Consider the following 17919-nt stretch of genomic DNA (forward strand, 5'->3'; position numbering starts at 1 on the left):
GGGCGTTAAATTTTCCTGAATTAGCCTTGCCTCCCATGATTCAAGTTTAGTTACAAGTATTATTGTTATTTTAATGATTATTATACATTAGGCCTTTTAAATGCATTAGCTTGAAAAGTACCTTCCTGTAGATTCTCAATGAATCCTTGTCATCTGACCTCAGTCCAACTAAGCTAATGGCAGCAGATAGGAAAATATACGGAAATGCCAAAGAACCAAAATGAATTCCCTGAGCGCGAATTCTCTGAGGTTTCAACTGAAGTGTGTGCGCATGTGGATAAGGATCTATGCAGAAGTCCGGATCACACTGCCCGAGTTTTTTTGTTTCTGTTTTTGTTCATCTTTTTCTTCCAAGGCCAGGTTTTCTGCTGTGCCCTGTTGTTCGCTCACACAGCCTGGCGTGGCTGCTCGCATCCACAGCGCACCATCCTTAGTTCCTTTGGTTCCCTGGTTCTAGCGATTTCCTCCCTGCCCTGCTTTGGTGAGCCACGGGCATTTACGACAGGGCTGACGTGCACTTCACCCAGAGAGGAGTTGGATGGTGAGGAGCAGAGGACTGGGATCCGATCACACCCAGAGAGGGGCTGGGCGGTGAGAGCAGAGGACGGTGATCAGATCACACCAGAGAGGGGCTGGGTGGAGGACGGTGATCAGATCACACCAGAGAGGGGCTGGGTGGAGGACGGTGATCAGATCACACCAGAGAGGGGCTGTGTGGAGGACGGTGATCAGATCACACCCGGAGAGGGGCTGGGTGGAGGACGGTGATCAGATCACACCCGGAGAGGGGCTGGGCGGTGGGGAGCAGAGGAGGGGACCCGCACTCTTCGGCGCCCTTGCGAGCCCCGGGCCGGGCGCACGGGCTTGGTTGCTGAGATTGATTCTTCCCTAGAAGAACGGCTGGCGTTTGTTCCTCCCCTTGGCAGGTGTCGGTGTAAATGGCATAGATCTCCATCGTCAGTGACCTCTGCAGGCCACCCGACTCGTCCCCGACGTGAATCGCTCCTCTCTAGCTTCTGTGAGAGCTCCGTCCATTTTTCTCGCATGTCCTCTTTCACTGGGGCTTTGCGAAGAGCAAATACGTAAACAATGTACTTTAATGTTCTTTCCTTTTTTTCTTTTGGTTTGGAAATCAAGACCAAGAAACACTGGGATCATTCAGCGGACTCTGTCTAAGTGTAAGCAACTCGGGCTCACAGAGGTGAAATGTGCATTCCTCCAGGGTGGAACTGGGGAGCAAATCTCCTTTGTAGGGTGCAATGAAGTTTCACATCTCCAGGTTGCAGTCAGCTTGAAAAGACATCGGTCTCAGGACATTGGGGGAAATTCCACGGCGCTGGGCTTCCCGGATGCGCTAGCTCTTATGGCCCAGTGTAAGAATGCGATGCAAGGATCCGGTTTAATGAGCAGTTTAATTTAAAGTTTAAAATGACAACGTCTTCCAGGGGAACCCTACGTAGTGCATCTTACGTGATTATCATCAGGCACAGAGAGGTGCACTTATCTTCTATGAGCAGCATGCTCTTCAAGTGGTCTGACCTCTTCAGACAGACGAGCCAGGAGATTAGTGCAATTTGTCACAGGTCTTTTACATGCTAATAGGACGTAATTAATTGTCTGTTTTGTCTAATTAACTTTTCAGATCGTGGCCGCTCCTGGTCTTTTTACTACACAGCAAGAGAGCCTTATTTGCAATTCTAATATTTGACAGAATTTTGACCATAAACTCTTGTCTAAAAACTTTTTCAAAAATGGAGAAGGCCATTAAAACTTCAACAGAGAAATACCATACATTTTGGGATATGAACACATTTTAATGTAAAGAATATGAAAATAAGACTTCAAAGCACACAAAGAAATTCAGATAAGAAAATAAACAATGGAATGCAAGTCATTGTTATGCATGGATGTGTATCAGTGCATGAATGGTTTCATATCTGTTGATTAATCATAAATTGATTCATAACTTCGTTGGGTTCTTTGAGTGTCAGCTCTCTTCAGCTTGAATGATGCTGAGGTGTTAGGGTACTTGCTTAGCCAGCCCTCAGTCCCTGACTTCAAACTCCAGGGTTACTCCCTGGAAATCATTTGTTAATCATTATATATTTCAGGATATCTAAGATAAAACATTGCCCCTAGTGAAATGCATGTTAATAGCATGAAATTAATAAAAAATAACTGAGTAGTAGATGCCTATACTAGTATATTTAACGTTTTTCCTCCCAATGAAAATCACAAGTTCCCAAGGCATATTTTCTCAACCTATTTTGACACATTTACCCAATGCCAAGGAGAAGTTACTATTTTTTAGGAACTGGAATTATAATATTTTGTTATGCAACATTTTAAACCCCAATATCATCCCCCATTAAATAATAATAATGGTAATTTCAGCTTCCTTTGTTTGAATAGGAAGACATTTAGTTAGGACAGCTCTCTTGCCATTTAGCAGGATGTAACTTTATTAACCCCAGCTGCTCAAAGGGATGGAGGCAAAGTGCTGTCTTCTCTTCTTCCTCCTCAAAAGGTTAGGACTTTGAATAAATGTCCCCCAAACTGATCTGTTAAAGGAATGGTCCCAACGCCAGTGGCACGGAGACACTGCAAGGGAGTCTACAGCCTCTGAGCAGCAGGAAGAAGTCAGGTGACTGGGACGGGGAAGGTTCTGGAAGAGGGTGAGGGGATTCTAGACTTTTGATCTCACTTTCACCCCAATGTCCGTGACATCAGCAGCTTCCTTCGCCGGGGTCACCCCTGCCCCCACGAGCAGCAGCCCCATTAGGGGTCCAAGTGGGCGTCGAAGTTAGGTCTTGCTCTTAAGATTTGACTCCCTCAGGTGTTTTGTTACAGTGTCAGGAAGCTGACGAACACACCACAGCAACTCAAAACCCCTGCTTCTTCTCATTTACTGTTCCTCTCATCCACTGAGCTTGAAACTCACTTCTTAGTATTTACAGACTTCATGGTCTGAAGAAATTCTTGAATAATTCCATATTTTAAGCATATGATTAAGAAATGTGACTGAAACCATTGGATTAAGACAGATGATTGTAATCATTCCTATGAAAGGTTTTATTGTCAAAGTAAGAGAACCCTGTCTGGTTTTCACATCTGTAGTCAGTGATGACTACATCCAGACAATATTAACACATTAAGATTCAATCCAAGCCTAGAACCACATATATATATGCCTTATTATATACATATAATATAAATATATACATAGATACATAGATAGACCTTGATAGTGAAAATTATTTGACAGAGTGACAAAGTCTGGAAAGAGACCCTGATTCACCAGTGACAGTGGTTTTCCATGATGTTTCATTAGCTCTTAATTTAAGGTTAAAAAAAATCAGGGTAGTAGGCTAGGAAAATTCAAGTTGTGGTTCAAACTAGAGCTCACGGAGCACCTTCAAGTAAGCGGTGTTAGGATAGTAAAGAAAAACATACTATGGAAAGATGAACTCATTTTCCTAGGTCCCTATAAAAATTCTTCCTCCTCTCTGGTAATGATGGCCCCAGACAGCCATGGCTAGCAGAACACTGTGACATTTCGAAATGCTGATTCAGAATCTAACTCTGTGTGAGTTGCTGAGGTAAAATCAACAAAGCACGAAAGCAGGAACACTTTTGATGTTGTTGTTGTTAGACTCATATACCAAGTCCACTATTTTAGGAGTTACCAACACCCAGTTCCTCCATGAAGTAGAACAATGAAATGGAATATTCTCTTCTTTTCCAATTATGAGGAAACATTAAAATTACCCATGGAAAATAATTTGAAATTTAAAAACTTCTAAAACGTGAAATTCTATTCATTGGTTCCTGTCAACAAAATAATTAGTCCTGTTTTCCTTGAGCTTTAAACATAGATGGCTAAGACTATCATATTTCAAGATAATTTCTTTTTTTTTTTTTTTTTTACTTTTTTATTGTGAAAATACCATACAGAGGGGTTACAATGACATGGGCAAGATAATGAGTACATTTCTTATCAAGCATTGTTGCCTCCTCCTTTGTTTCCCCTTCCCATCCCTTTCTATCTCCCCCTCCACACACCCCCAGTTGTAAAGTTCGTTTTTGGATATAACAACTTGTACATCTCATTGTTGCAATGGGTCCACCTGTATCCCCATTTAAACGGTTTGTTTTTGCCCTTCACCTCCACAAATTATACCAACATTAAATGATAATTTCTATTCATTGTTGTTGCACTAGCCATGGACGAACTCCCATTTGTGAGTAAAATGTAGTGTTAATTGGCTGCCACAAGTGTTCCCACTTTGGTAATGGAGACATTACTGCCACCTAGTGGCCAGTTATCTAAATTACAGAACCAGGTCTGGAAAAATAAACATTTACAAAATTCAATTCTTTAAGTTAAAGTCTGTGTATCTTATAAACATTAACTTTAATTTTGAAGTAAAATGTATACATATTGCTACAAAACCAAACAAGGGCTGAAACTAACTCAAAAAATTAGGAAAAATTTTTTTCATTACCAGTAACAAAATAATTGCTTATTGCTAGGTAAATCTAATTGCAGGCTAAGTCAAAATTTAAAAGAACCAACGCTATCAGAGAAGCTAATCAATATATTTCTGGTATGGAAAGCACAATAACTTGTTACCTTCATGCATTGGAGTAGAATGGTTGCTAGAGGCTTAGTAAAAAAAACGAGGTGTTAAAATTACATTGTGTCTCCCTCTAGATCCACACGCAAAACAATCGACACTGGATCGGAGCAAAAGCAAAAGATCTCCATCAGGCAGTGGAGAAAGAAAAGAGCCTGGGATTTGGGATCTGGAACTGGAGATTTCCCTGCCTCTACCTCCCAAAGGCCGGGAATTCAGGTGTGTATCACCGAATCAGCGTGCTGGGCTTTGAATCTACATTTTAAATTTAAACCACCTGAGGAGAGTTAAAGTAAGTATGTCCACCTGGCAGTGATGGCGAGTCTGTAGGACCCTGCTTCTGAGGAGGCGGGGATCTTACACGTTACCTTAATGTGCCTACTGAACTGCTCAAAATGGTAACTTTGTCGGAAGATTATGTCTTTGTTTCCTGGGGCTGGGATATTTTTTATATAAACATCATATGTACCTAAGGATGAGACACATACTATACATCGTAGTAAAACTTTCACTGAATAGTGAGGAAACATTTGTAGCACGAAAAAGTAGAGTTTTAAGACAGAAGCTATGTTATTTTAGGCATAAGCGTTACATTTTTTTTTCCTACAAAGTCCTGCGGGAAGAAGCCAGCAGGAAGGCGAGGTTCTTGGATGGTAGAACTCCAGATGGCGCCGGATAGGTCTTCCCCTCGCTGGATGCAGACCGCCCGGGACAGAATGAAATCCAAAGCAACCTGGAGGGGGAAAATGATTTTTTATGACTCTAGGTATTTCCAGGTGTCAGATAAAAACGAGCGCGTTGCTAACAATTTTACAGAATGACAGCTCTGCCTCGTGGAGAAAATTCTATAGCTTGATGTACGAGGCAGCAAATGTGAAAAATCGGAGGCAGTGCCAGCCTGCCAGGATGATGGAGAGGTGTGAAGGCGCGGCGGGCGGGAAGCCTGGAGGAGGACGGAGCCGCGCCGCCCGGGAATCCTGCGCGCAGGCCTTCCAAACCCCACCCGGGACCCCTAGGGTGGGGCTGAGCCCTACACGAGAACACAGCCCTGTCCTGACCCACGCGGGAAAGAGCTTTTCAAGGCAGGGATTGTTCGAATGCAAAGTAAACGTGGAAACTTGCTCAGGAGGTAAATTCTCCTCTGGGGCAGGGAGCTGGCTAGGGTACCACGCGTGGCAAGGGCCTCCCTCTCCCCCTGCGATCCTCCCCTCTCCACCAGGCTTCAGCCAGCCAGGGCTTAGTCTCCACGGAGTCTCGGGCTTGGCCCTGCTCACCGCAGTAAACTGTGCCCCACGGCCATCCAGGAGGCCCAGGCCGGTCCTGTGCGCTCCCGGGGCGCACCGATGCTCCCTCACCCCAGAGTTTGCTCTCAGGCCATGGCTCTTCAAGAAACTAGCACCTCAGATCTAAAGTACAACTCCTAAATCTTCCTAGGAGATTTAATCATTTAATGACCCCCTCCCCGGGATTCTTCATTAACCCCTTCTCCTTTAAATAACTTTCTTTTGGTTAAATGAGTGGGTCTGATTTTTTGAGGCTTGGCACCACAGGGTGATGGAGGTGGCATGTTTCAAGGCTAAGCAATGTAATCGGTGTAAGATGTCATGGGAGGTGCCAGGGATTAAAGGTGGCAGAATTCTTAATTCCTCTCGTAAGGAAAACCTTTCGTTTTTACAAGTGATGCTGACATAGAATCCTATTTTTATGGAAGCCCTTGGATCCACTGACGGTGGGAAGGCTCCCTGTGGATTAGTGCAAAAGAAAATGATATAGTGTTCAATCACTGTATGTAAGTGCAAGCATTTCCAGGTTAGTTCCTCCTTCAGAAGATAGGATTCTTTGTAAATGCAATTTACATAATTGCTTGTATTAATGAAATATTCACTTCTATGTTGTTTGTTATACATGATACGCTTGGTACTCAGAATGAGAATGTGTCTAGAAAAATTAATGTACCATAGTTTCTTTCCCAATGAATATAGTTATATAAATATTGAGACATGAGAAGTAAATATTGCAAGTTTTTGCTCATCTAAGTTGGACTCCACAACATTAATTTCTCCATAGGACTTTTCCAACTGTTAAGCATGACAATCTAGGAAATGCCAAACATGAACTGTCAACCAACGTGAATTGTGATATTGATGGTAATAGTAAAACAGATGGCATCCATTTGAACATACGTCTTAGGGAAGCCACTATTTTTTTTAGATAATAAATAACCTTGGATAAATTGATGGTGACCTGAGTCAAATCACTGCCAGGAACCTGGTTCCCTGGATATTTCAAGAAAGGATCTCTGAAGCATCTCCAGGAACGGTCAATATTTCCACTTCTTAGGCACAACAGCCATGCGCTCTGGAACTTCAGAGGCCACTAACTATTTGATCAAATGTTTCTAGCACACTTCTGCATATGAGGAATATGAAGATAAATAAGGCACAGCCTCTCCCTTAGAAGTAAAACAAATCTAAACTCTGATGACTTCTGAAATTATTTGCAGTGGGGATTTAGAAGAACAAAAAGAATTGTTTTTCCTGTGGTAGATGTAAACAAAATATGGGAAAGTCAAGGGTGTCACCATGTGACATATCCGTTTATCAGTACAGTGCATCAGGATTAGCACCACTACTTACGTTTTTAACACCAAAATTCAATGTTGGAAGACTTACAAAACCTTAGAAGCAAATTTATCATACGAAAGTGGGCTGAAAAGCTGTGATTTAAAGTTGACGGCATGTTTCAAAGTGCTTACCCACAGTGAACAAGATTACATTGAGTAATTAGTGTGCAAAACCAAGGGCCAGCCTCACTCACAATGTGTGCACTAAAACCATTTCTGTCCCACCACATTTCCATTGTGGTTGCTGCTCTGAAACTCATCCTGAACAAAGACTATTGTGTGCATGTGTAATACACACACACACACACACACACACACACACACACGCACCATGCACACACACATACACACACACAAATCATATACATATTCATCTCTGGTAAACATTCTCCCCCGCTGCTTGAAATCAATACCATCAGTTATAAAGAGCTTCATTAAGTCAGTATGGCAATTTAAAAATGCAAATAAATGAATACCTTACTAACTATGCTGACTCTATTGTGAAATGTAACTATGATAGTGAAGTTTCTACAGTGCTTTTATCTGGGACTGTACTGAGAGCACCTTTAGTCAATTGCTGTGAAGCTTAAGTTGACATGCATTGAAAGGAAATAGAATAGAATAATTTAAATATGATTCATTATATTCTCCAGGGGGCTATGAAGGGCAGTGAGGTTCAGATATGATGGATTTCTACCGGTGTTGAATAAATACCTGCAGAAAACACCACACGTGCATAGTGCTCTGGTGTTGAAGCTTCACCTTGTTTTGTTCTTAATGGAGTTGACTTTTTAATTGGTTACTCTCCCATGACATTTTTGTTATGTAAATGGTTCTTCTACTTAAAATGTGTGCATCTTTCATGTAATACAATCTGTGACCGTGACATTTAGAATCGACGTTCAGCATTGTCTTGGGTCACCATTAATTTACCACACTGTTGTGTTTTTTTCACACTGGATCTAAGATTGGCAAGCTTATGTCTAACTGGGTAAATATGCAAAATAAACCCCCACAAAACAAAACCCTGTCATCAAGGAAAACAATCACAAAGAAAAGATTTAGAGTGAAATGATGCATGGTTTCTACTTCAATTAGCACAGCATTTACAAACCGAAGCAGTCAAGTACTCATCATCTATGAAACCTCTACCATGCAGACTGCCATTATTTCCCAAAGCACAATCAACTGTAGCAAGTTCTCTGAAGTATCGGGAACCTTCTTTAAGAGATCTAAAGATCCATGGAATAGGGTTTGGGGAAAAAGGTTAACCAGATCCCAACACACAGGGGTCCGAGGTAATTACTATATTTAAATGGCTAAATTTTGAGGTAGTTTGGCACTAAACAACAGGCCAACAATAAAGCAGCATGAAACACGTCTAAGCGTTACACCCTGTTACTTCTCTTCTTTAAAAAACAACACAGTAATCTTCCTGTAACACGCATATCTCAAATACTATTTAAAGCTCCTACTCCAGCAGCTGAACAGGTAGTCTTTGTCAGGAGGAACCGTTAAAGAAATGGAAGGACCTGGGAAAAAAATGATGTCAAGTGAATGAATCAGGCCCAGGAAGATAAAGAGTGCGTGTGTTCCCTTCTATAGGTGGGAGCGAGATTTAGCTTATAAACTTCTAAGAAAATACGTCGGGAGGTATGCAAGTGTATACGCATGTTTGAGCGGAAATGCAGTAGATGCAGGGAGATCTCAAATAGTCCAATTCCTTACAATGCCAAAATCAAAGTTCAGCCAAATAATATACCAGTGGGTGGGTACTGGAAAGGGTGGAGTGGGGTGAAGAGGAGAAGAGGGGAGGCAATGCAGTGAAGAATGCAATGTATATCCTGCAGAATTAAGAGGAGTGAGGGAAAGAGTGGGCAGGGAAGGCTCATGAGAATGACGAAAGGCAACGTGCACCAAGAAGCATTGTGTTCATAAACCACTGTGTTACGTGGCAACCCTGAGTACAACTACCTAGAGACACGCATGGATACATAAACACCAAGTTCAAAAGAAGAAATGCATTTATAAGTAATCAAAACGTTAGAGGAACAGGAAGGTAACTGGAGAAGTTCTGTGTCTGTGTGTACTATCAGAAAGGGCACACACAAGACCTTCGTTACTCTAACATCTTCTGTAGGCTTCCACCTAGACGTACCAAATGCCAGTCTGTCTCCTTCCCCTCCGAAATCCAATTCTCCAAGACGAGAGAAAGAAATAGAAAAGAAAATTCCCTGCTTATAAATTTGAGTCACTTAATTAAAAAATAAAACAACAGGGGCTGGGAAGGTGGCTCAGTGGTAGAGTGCTTGCCTTGCATGCATGAGGCCCTGAGTTCGATTCCTCAGCACCACATAAGCAGAAAAAGCCAGATGTGGTGCTGTGGCTCAAGTGGTAGAGCTCTAGCCTTGAGCTGAAGAGCTGAGGAACAGCGCCCAGGCCCAGAGTCCAGGCCCCACACTAGGCAAAATCAATCAATCAATCAATCAATCATATGATGAATTGGCTAAGAGCAGAAACTATTTGGCCAGAGCAATAAAGACAGGGAAGACAGACAATGAGCCTTGTACAGCTAGACTAGAAAGGGAAGGAAAAGAATGAGTTACCCTTCCTGAGAAACCATCTCAAGGTGTCCTGGATAGTATCTGCAAGGTGTACTGGACAAGCAAGCCGGGAGATGCTGGTAAGCCACAACCACAGAGCTGAGTCAGAGTGGAAGGGCGTGGACCAGGACCAATCCCGGCACTGTCGCCACAGGAGACGAGGAGGCCAAGGTGAAGGAGCATGGAGAACTGTAGATCCAAGCTACACTAGGAAAACAAGGAAAGTGTGCCATGACCCTGTGAAGGAAGACTGGAAGCCATGCCTGACCGGCAGAGAAATGTGGACACTACAGAAAGAAAGTTCCAGCTGGGCTGTTGCAGCTCATTAACCCTGGCTTTCTCTCAGACACTTCCTCTACTTTGCGAATCCTCAATGGAAAGAAGGAGCAATAGAAAATAGGATTTCTTTGAACAGTTGGTCAATAAACCAGTGATGGGTGATGTAACTGAGCCGACTATTTTCAGAGACAAACTTGGATGAGAAAGTTAAATAAGAAAGATGTAATGGAAATTAAATTAGTATTAGACCAACACAGCTCATTGGCCACAGGTTTGACAGTACACAAAACCAAATTAGAAACGAATACAGAATATAAAGAAATACAGTGGCAATTGGGACGTAAAAAGTAGCATGAATGAATCAGTGTTTATTGAAAATATAATAAATCGTGGGAGAATTCAAATATATAACCATAGGAAAACACTTTACAAGAAAGATCTATATTAATATCTTTAAAAGAATCTACTTTTTCCTAACTGAATGAAAAAGATTATTAATACTAGGTCAAACGATTCAATTATGGAACTTTAACAAAAAAAGGAAAGCTTCTAAAGGAATTTAATTGAAACAACAAATCACCTGTAAAAGAGACTAAAAAAATTGACTTTGTACTAAATTTATCAGTGACATCTCTCAAAGTTAAAAACCTGTGGAGCAATATCTATAATATTCTTAGAGCTGAATCAGAAAATAAACAATATACATACTCCATATTCTCTCTGTGACATTTTGGCATTAAGAATTTGACATTAAGAATGTACCATACGCCCCTCAATGGATGAATGGATCAAGAAAATGTGATATAGATAGATAGATAGATAGATAGATAGATAGATAGATAGATAGATAGACAGAGATAGATAGATAGATAGATAGATAGATAGATAGATAGATAGATAGATAGATGGATGGATGGATGGATGGATGGATGGATGGATGGATGGATGGATGGATGGATGGATAGATAGATAGATAGATAGATAGATAGATAGATAGATAGATAGATAGATAGATAGATAGATAGATAGATAGAATGGAATTGTCAGAAAGAATTATATTGTACCATTTGTAAGGAAAGGAAAGATTTGGAAAAAAAATTACATTAAGTGAAATAAGCCAGGCCTAGAGAAACAAAGGCTGCATGTTTTTCTTCATTTGAGGTCCCTAGAATGTGTCTGGAAATCTGTAAGTAAACACATTGGGTGGTATGTAGGCAATTACAAATGAATGAACTGAAGTATAGTAGACTCTATGGAGAGCTTAAATAGTGTATTTAGTAGACAGACAAAATTAAGTCCAACAAAATAAGCACCAGGAAATGGATGCATGCAAGAGGTGTCAATCACCAAAGACGTGCATGGAAGTATTTTGGGGTAAAATTAGTGATGACCAATGAAGCCACAGACACTGTGCCTGAGCTAAACAATGGTAGTTATAGGGGGGAAAAGGTTCAAAATTATAAATACATAGAAATAATGCAACCAGGCAGCCTAGATGAAGGGAACCAGATGCATGCCCTCCATGTGTATGGTGAAATGTGTGCAGATTAGTGATTTCACTGTTGAATATTTACACACACCACTTACAACAGAATAACTAACATGCTCATGTAACCAGTAAATTTGTAGCTAGATGAAAAGAGGAGGATTAGTACTTACTTCACATCTCCTCTTCCAAGAGTCAAATTAAGGATGAGAAAAGATGAGGGGGGGCGGGGAATGGTAGAAGGGATAGGACCCAACAAGAGGCATTGTATTCATAACCTCACATCCAGAATTGCAACCCTGTGTGCAACTACTATTTAAGTTTAAAAATGGGTCAAATTAAGCTTAAAATTTAAAATCCATGTGTGTGTTTATGCATATATATGTGTGTATATGTATGTAGAACTTTTAGAAATAACTCATATGTATATATGTATGTAGAAAAGAACTTTTAGAAATAACTCATATATATATATATATATAGCTGAAGTCTACATATATATATATATATATATATATGAAAATTTCAGGGTAACAATAAAATGCTAAAAGTAATAGAAATATTACAAACTGAAAGCTAAGTAGATACAGCAAATGAACTGCAATATCTGGTATACCAGTGAGGGCAAAGAGACTCACCTTCACATCAACAGGATGAAATCCCTTCTTTCAGTCTTAGCAGTTAAATTTCCACATCCACATTTCTGAATCTGTGAAGGAAGAAAATTGGATAGTGATAATAACAATAACAAGATAAGAATCTCAGTAGAACTTCAAGCCAATTGAGAACACAAACAAAAACAAACTGATTGAGGACAGTGTTTTTAAAGAGCTGAAGACACTAATAGAGACCTTGCAACTTACCGCTGGAGGAACAACGTGACTATTCGCTATTGGGTCAGGTGTGAACACATCCACAAAACGTTGCATGAATTTCCTGAAGCTTCATGGGCAAAGGTACATTCCCATAATCCCAGCACTCTGAAGGCTGAAGGAGAATTTTGATCAAAGTTCAAAACCAGCCTGCCTATGTCACAAGTATCTGGCTTGTACCAAAACACAAAACAAGCGACAATCAATTCCTCAATCCCACAGATGACAGAATACAAGACACCTGCATGGGTGGAGTGAGCAACCATCTCCTGAGCCTGCTGTCTGTCCAGGCTTCCGTCTGCCTGCGTTTGTTCATGGTGGATTTCACTGGCAACATCGGCAACCCGGGAGGGGCCAGCCTGAGTTTTCCAGACCACACTGTCTTACGGAAATAAGTGATATCAGTAGACATTTTTTGACAACTTCATGAGAAATCCTACATTAAAAAATACAAACTCTAAAAAATGGCCTGTCTTACATTCTGGTTCTTTTGCTCTCATTGAATTTTCCATCTTCCTCTCCCTCAGGTACAATTATGTTGATGCAACTTATCGTTGTATTCATATTTGTCAAAATGTCAGGTCATTTCTTGCCACAGAATACACAGAAAAGCTTTGTGCTTTAGTTATTTTTAGGCCTTTAGTTAACCTTACACCTGATTTCTGGGTCAGTCTCAAAAACTTACACCTGATTTCTGGATCAGTCTGAAATGCGAGCTTCGTAGACATTACAAGACACATTTTTTTTTCCTCACTGTTGCTTAGACTTTTCCAACAAATGGTCCTTAGCAAGATTAATGGACATTAGGTAAGATCTATATGCTGTGGAACTACTTCATCAAAATAGTTTGCGCCAAAAATTAATATTATTTATGATTTTTCAGATGGGCAGTGATTCAAAGGCAGGTTGGTAATCATTCTTCAACAAAAAAAGAAAGCGTGGAATTTAATTGGCTATTCAAATAAAATGGTTGAAAATGCAGATTTGAAGCGAAAATGAAAGCCATGAGGTTAGCCTGCAGCAAGCTGGCAGGTGAGCCAGGAAAAACATGCCTTCAGTGGATATTTGCCTGTAGGCAACGTCTTTTATTACAACCACAGCCGCCTTGCCCACAGGCTCCAGAAACAGTTACTAAATACTACAGTTGGACTGCCTACCTGCTTCCTCCAAACCTCCCTCTAGAATTGGGTGAGGAAAAAATAAAGCGAGGCCTTGAGAAAGAAAAACATTCACACTGCACAGCTTTCAACTTTTATAGCCTCCAAGCCCGCACCTACATGTTGCTGAGGTTTTGATTAGAAGTTAAGGGAGGGGAAGAAATCAATACTCTGCAATCCCTGTGTCGCGCGGTGATTGCGATAGCATTGCATTGACTGCTCCGTGATGAATAAAGTCATTATTGCAGTTGAGTGAGCCAGAAAAACCTCGACTCCAACAGCCAAACCTGAATTATGATATAAAGTCAAATGCAAAACTCAAGGTTTACTTTTTACTTTCTTTCACCGTGTATTTATGATGGAGAGCACACAGAATAGAAAAACAGGACGTCATGCAACCTTTGCTACTCTCATCCTGCAAGAAAACCAGCCAACGGTAGCATTGCTACTTCAGTCTCCAAAAGTGGAGTCTGTTGGATGTTAATTTTGTTATTTAAAATGGGCAACAATCTAATCATATGTATATATGATATATATGTATAGTGTGTATATATATATATATATATATATATATGGAGTTTGTAGGCTTCAGGACCAAACTCCTAGAGCTGCAAATGTCAGTTGTAGCAGCTCACCCCAGATGCTACAGAGAAGCAGCACCTGACAGAAAGGCAGCTCTACTATATGTGCAAGAAATACTTGTGTCCAGTGGTCCATTTTCAAAGCTAGACGTCGGACATAACCCTCGCCCTGAGTCAAAAGTTACTAGTGTTTACTTATTTTTTTCATTGTTTTTTATTGTGAAAATACTGTACAGAGGGGTTACAGTTACATGAGCAAGGTAATGAGTCCATTTCCTATCCAGCATTGTTGCCTCCTCCTTTGTTTTTCCCTACCATCCCTGCCCTCCCACCTCCTCAGCTACACCCACTTATATAGCAGCAGCTGTGAAGTCATCAGACAAAACTTCAGAGTGAGATCAAAGAACACACCCTGGCAAGGAAAGAAAAACTTAAACTGGGAAGGGAGGTGGAGGGGCCCTGGAGGTGGAGAGGTCCTTCTATCAAAAACACCTGATATTCTTTACATTTTGTACATTTTCTTTTTTGTGGGGGTGGAGAGAGGACAGGCTCCTGACGGTTTAACCTATTTGTTTTTAATTTTCCCTGACTTTGGTTTTTGTTGTTATACCTGTGTGCAGCATTTTCATTCTCTTACTGAATAATCCACTAAAGTTGATCTAACAAATATTTATCATCTCCTAGAGATACAAATTACTGTTACATGGACTCCCCTAGCCTTGTAACTCCAATTATGTACCTCCATAACCCATTTCCCTTAGAGCCTCACAAAGACGTGATTCTTTTATGGTCACTGAGTGCTCAGTTTTGAATTCTTCAGGCCCCTTATCTCTCTCTCTCTCTCTCTCTCTCTCTCTCTCTCTCTCTCTCTCTCGCTGTTTCATTTGAGTCTTACATGGTTTATTTGCATATTAAACTACTTATATAAGTATGTTACATAATATTATCTTAATATATTTATTATATATCATATTACATACTACATAAATCATATTGCATATTAATATTGCATATTGCATATTAACTTATCCCGAAGACACCAATTTCCATAGACTTGTTAGTATTTTGAGACCTGAATTAGACACTGATATTTGAGATCAGTGTTCCCGATCCTGTATTTTCAAGACAGATTTATTTCTATAGTTAGCACGATACTAGATGTAGTCATGAAGAGAAATAATCACATAACTATATTATTAATAAGATCAATAAAACCAACAGAAATCAAGAATTGGGTATTAGGTGGTTTGTCTCAATGATTCCTGTTCTTTTTTATGTTTCATTTTCCCCTAAATATGATGTTTCCTAAAATGAATGAAAACCCACATTCAATAGTTCTTGTATCTTTTTGTAAAAATTTCCATGCTTTAAATCAAATGCTATTAGAAGTATCCATATTCTTTGAAGTTGGTTGATGTTTTTAAGAGCAGATATTGTGATCAGCACCAAAACATTTACATAATCTAAGAAATAAAATCTTAGTGCTGACCACTGCAATAATTCTCACTTGGCACAGTGCATCATTAGGATCTCTGTCCAAGACATTCTCCACCAGAATCCTGAAGTTAAAAGAAATAAATCAATGTGATTGGCTTAAATTGCTTCAGGAAAGAACCAGTTTTCCAAAAAGTGTATTAAAAAAAGAACTAGACAAAACATCTTTTTAGTAAGAAAAGAAAAAGATCAACTAAATGAAACTGTTGCTATATTTAATAAATGTCATGGCAACAACTGGAAGATATTAAGAGTTCTAAAGGCAGAAGCAAACTAGAAGCTGGTCCTGTGATCTAACCAATGTTTATCATTTCCCAGAGATATGAATTACCTGTTACATGGACTCCCCTCGCCTGGTAACTCCAGTTATGTACCTCCATAACCCATTCCGCTTAGAGTCTCCAGAGCCGTGATTATCTCTCATTTTGCTACAGCACATTTTCAGTTCCCTGAACTGGCTTCAGAATGCTCAGCTGCAGGAGCGCAGGCTTCTGCTTGGCTCTCTTTGCCCTCGTTTCTCTTGTTTTGAGCATCTCTGACACAGCGAAGGCCCTACGGATTTGAGAAAGAAGAACAAGGCAGCCTTGGTGCTGACCGAGTCACAGAGCAAAGTTTTGAGCACAGAAAACTTAGTGTGGGATTCTAAGCTTAGCCACCAACACCCCTGGCCTACCCAGGCAGATAGGGGACAGACTCAGCCATGCTCCCCGGACCTACCCATGCTGGTAGGCCAGGCTCTGTGCCTCTGGACCCACAGAACTGGCCAGTGGGTCCGGTCCTCCCTTCTCCAGGATGAGTGTGATCATTCATGTCCTGCAGTTCCAGTTCTTAAACATCCATTATTCGCTGCCTCTAAGTCTAACCACATGGCCTGGTGAAGTCTTTGCCAGCCTCCACCTGTAGGTTGGAAAGGATTTTCCGGAACAATGCACATGACTTCTTAAAGTTACTGCCTGGAGGTGCTGGGGTTATGAGCGATAAACCTAACTACTAATCCTCGCTAATCACAATGCAAGAACCAGAAAAATGCTTATGTGTTTCAAAGACTCTTCCTTCTGAAAAATTTAATAGAATTATAAAAGCCATCTTTAGACCAAAGAAGGAAATATAACAGTATATTATAGAATTTTTACTTTCCTAAAATATTAACAAAACAAGATTTCAGAACTTGTGGAACTCAATTTGATAAATAGGAAAAAATGTAACTGACTAGCCAAAGGATAACAATACTTTAATAAATTGTCAGTTCAAAAACCTAGCAAAGGAAAGATAAGGAAAACCATCAGAAAGCAGAGCAAAAGCAGGAATAAAAATAAACACCAAAATTAGTGTGGTGGAAAATAAAAACACATTAGAACAATTAAGAAATCAACACCCTATTTTTGTTCAAATAACAAGTTAGATGGGACAATTTAACTAGAAAAGAAAGAGACAAAGGATAAATGTACACAATTAGAACTGGCAAGGAGGAAAGCAGCACGTTAAAAATTACAAGACAACCTTGCAAGGGCCAGTATAACCCGTGAAATGCTCCCAGCTCCCAGTCTGCGGGGCTGCCTACGCCATCTTCACACACAGAGCGATGGAAGGGGAATAAGACCTTCCCATTTGTTTAACATTTCTCTGTGATTCCTCTAACTGACGTACAACCCTCATTTATAACTTTATTGGACACTTCTTTCAAAGACCTTGCTTTGAATTAAGCTTCAATCTCTCAGTATGTTTTTAAATTTTTAATTGAAAAGGTGATGAGCTGGGGATTACATTTATTTTTAATTATCATGATTACCCCATCCTTCTGGACCTCCCACCTACCCCTCCCTGAGCCTCCCAAGTTGTAATATTATAGTGTTAAGTGAGTTTCATTGTTGCTGTGGATCATCGTTGTTCTGTGAGTTCCCTTTCCCTTTCACTTATCGCATTGTCTATGATGCAGTCGTTTTCACTGAGCCTCATAAATTATGGCCCCCATCCTGGGTCCAGGACTAGCATGTGCCGTGAAGGTTCATGGCTGGGTGAAAGCCCGTAGCCTTCCAAGATGTTCCGGATGTTGCTAGCCATGATGTTCAGGGAGCATCCTGCTCACCACCTTCTGTTGATGAGGTACCAAGTCCCACCAAGTCTCAACCTCGAGAACAGAACTGCTTTATACTCACTTGGGGACATTGTTACCTGCCATAAATGAAA

The 17919-nt window shown here is 40.5% G+C and overlaps 1 protein-coding gene and 1 long non-coding RNA gene across 2 annotated transcripts in view; both read right to left on the reverse strand.

Moving 5' to 3' along the window:
• Positions 1–3697: 3697 nt before the first annotated feature.
• Positions 3698–12669, reverse strand: LOC138826754 (uncharacterized). The gene is made up of 3 exons (XR_011371835.1): positions 12492–12669; positions 12267–12337; positions 3698–5370 (listed from the first exon to the last, which is right to left on the reverse strand). It is a non-coding gene; the product is annotated as an uncharacterized lncRNA (long non-coding RNA).
• A 5038-nt stretch (positions 12670–17707) lies between these two features.
• The window catches only part of LOC138827050 (uncharacterized), a 73946-nt gene continuing 73734 nt past the window's right edge, over positions 17708–17919 (reverse strand). Inside the window, exon 7 of the mRNA XM_070022573.1 lies at positions 17708–17904. The gene's annotated coding sequence lies outside the window, so the exon portion shown is untranslated. The remainder of the gene's footprint in view (positions 17905–17919) is intronic.

This window comes from Dipodomys merriami, unplaced genomic scaffold (assembly GCF_024711535.1).
Source record: "Dipodomys merriami isolate MVZ:Mamm:240054 unplaced genomic scaffold, mDipMer1.0.p SCAF_15, whole genome shotgun sequence".
Taxonomy (NCBI): domain Eukaryota; kingdom Metazoa; phylum Chordata; class Mammalia; order Rodentia; family Heteromyidae; genus Dipodomys; species Dipodomys merriami.